Genomic DNA, 3,096 nt, shown 5'->3' on the forward strand with positions numbered 1-3,096 from the left:
AAAACCATCCTTACACGGTCATACATCGGTGACGTTGTTGACATATAAAATAGAATTTCATGAATGTTGATCGCACTTGAAGCTCAGCGCATACGATAATATATTATACTGTGTATCTTAAATTGTTGATATGTTGTAATATAATATAGATTGGAAGTAGTTGAATGGAACATTCTGTATTTGAGATTTTGTGGTCAAGTATAATATTAATATATATATATAATGCTACTGCATGATACGTCTAGTACCTATTTGTGCTTGATACCTGAACATCATTATAACACGTTAGTACATTCCATACATTGTCAGTGGACACGTGGATACTCAAAATATCTCGGCGATATTGAAATATACTGTCTTCATAGATTATAGATACCGACTTTTACAAACTAGGAACAAAACATGGCATAATCAATTGTACCCTTGTCTTCAATTTACAATGCGCAAAGATAAAAAGTTGTTATTAAACAAAGTGCTATCTGATCAAGAAATTTCTTTAAGGAAATGTAGGTATCAAATATCAAAATTAGACCAGTACGCAAAACAACATGGTATACGGCCGATAAGTCAACCAGTATTTATTGAATTGAATTGAATTTTTTTTATTTTATTTAGTATATTATTTAAAACCGTCAAGTCCAATTATAAGTTTAAGACAACATAGTGTACAGATACGCTTTAGGTTTAATAAAAAAATAAAGGTAATATTGATTAATATCGATAATGTCGATATGTATATTTAATATGTATAGATATATAATATTGCTGAAGAATCGATGGAAAACAACAAAATATTAAAGTGAAACAAAAGTAAATAATAATGAATTAACTACATTGCTTAAAATATAATATAATATAACAAAAGATACGATTGAGGTATTACAAGTATAGCTGTTGATTTCATATTTCTCTAAAATCCGTTTTCAGCAAATAAAGTAAAAGCAACTGTATGGTCTGTGCAACTTCATTTAAGTATGTAACCTGCCCGATCAGCCTTTCCAAAAATGTGCAACTAACACTTAGCAGCACGTTAGGTCGATAACTTTGTGGGAGATATTTTTGTTTCAAAATAATCAAAATATTTGAAGCAAATATTTTTAACATATAATTTGATAATGCAAAAGTAACGAAGTGGCCTAGTGGCGTTAATAATAATACAATTAAATAAATAAAAATAAAATACAAATTTATAATAATTATTATAATATAAATTGAAAATTGGGTTAAAATTAGTGGGAAAAATGACAAGTCTTGCTCTTGACTAACTGCTTGAAACTGTGTGTACCTATGGTTCGTGCACGCTATATTCATGCACTTAATATTTTATATGCAGGTTCTCAATTTTTTGATTTACATAATTCACTACTTACTGGTAATTTTTCAGCAAATGATTTATGTGAAGTCTCATAATGATGTTTAATATTAAAACTTTAAAAACAGCTACTATCTGGTGGCAAATCAAACAAACTGGCAAGGCCACTGAGTTTACCCATGTGTTTTATTATCGTTTTTACTTTTTTTTCATTGTCTGCGGGCCGGATAAAATTTTCCGAGGGCTGTATCTGGCTGATCTAGTGCGTGGCCCAAAAATTGGAAAAACTCTTGAAAAATCCAGTCAACACTATCAGATTTGCCGTTCTTTATTTTAGTTATAGCTAAGCAAGATATCTCATGTAATGTAAATTGGGTATAGAAATCGTGCCTCTTCATCAGCTTTTTCATTGAGTTTAAAATGTTTTTTCTTAGTACTCGAGGTGAAATACTAAAGTGATAGAGTCCTATACGTTTAAATGATTATACAATTAGTTAAAGGTTCGGAATGATCTTTGAAAGCATAGATTATTAGGGTTCATCATACTTAGTGCCGAAAAAGGACTTGTCCAAATAATGAAAATGTGGCCGCATACCAAATAACTTTCGAAAAGAAAAATTATTCCACTGTGCCACAAATTGTGATACTTTAGTATGTACGATTTTAATTCTACAAAAACCTTACAATTGTTTAACATCTCTTCTAATGATACAAGGTGTTTATTGAAATATTAATTTTCACTTTGGCTATGCAGTATTGCACAAGTAAAAATGTTTAAAATATGGACATTTTGATTTGTCACACCAAAGTTTGAAATACATATTTTGAAAAACTCCTCGATTACATTTCATAAAATATTTTAAAAAGTCTTAATGTTTCTACAGAATTAAAATCGGATCAACCAAAGTCTCACATTTTTTGTTGAACGGCAGCCGGCAGGTATAAAAACGATATGGTTTTAACGGACTATAGAACTATGCTAAAATATGAAATATAAATTTGATGATGGGATTAATATAAATACATTTTAACACAATTGTTAATGATATTTCTCAATTGTTTAAATTATAACCGTTATTATTAAAAAAGGTGGGTAAGTGGATGTCGCTCTGCTGTACAGTAGGTTACAAGTGGGTCACTGTATAATGGATAGTATTAAATTTGAATTCAATGATATAATATCACTGTATAAGAAAAACGATTCTGAGCGGAGACGGTTTGTCAGTCTAGGTATTATACATACTTATTATAGGTATACTTATCAATAGTATTAAAAAAAAATTTACCTATAATAATAGGTATCAATAATAAATTCCAAATTAATCATATCACAATATCCATTAGGTAACGCGTTATACATCAACAACAAACCGTGGTACTATCATAGATAATAGATAATAGTATACTTTAGAAGTTTCAAGTACCTACCCACAACTCACAAGTAATATTATAAAATCACAACAAAATAACTAAAATAGTTATTCCAGGTTTTTTAATATGTAATTTCGTCCAAATTCGAACTTAAAATGACTATAAAAATAAACTGTGCTTATGTATTTCTTAGAATTTTTGGTAACAGAATTAAATATTTACGTGGAATCTTGTTTTAAATTTTCAATCCTTAGATATAAAAGTTGAACATTTTATAAAGTTTTAACTACAAAATAATTATTCAATTTTAAATTTGATAAATTTTGTCAAAATTTCAACTTCAAATGCTTATAAAAAATAATTGTGCCTATGTATTTTTAATATTTTTCAACTGCTATTGTAACCAATGTATC

Source organism: Acyrthosiphon pisum, chromosome A1 (genome assembly GCF_005508785.2).
Source record: "Acyrthosiphon pisum isolate AL4f chromosome A1, pea_aphid_22Mar2018_4r6ur, whole genome shotgun sequence".
NCBI classification, from domain to species: Eukaryota; Metazoa; Arthropoda; class Insecta; order Hemiptera; family Aphididae; genus Acyrthosiphon; species Acyrthosiphon pisum.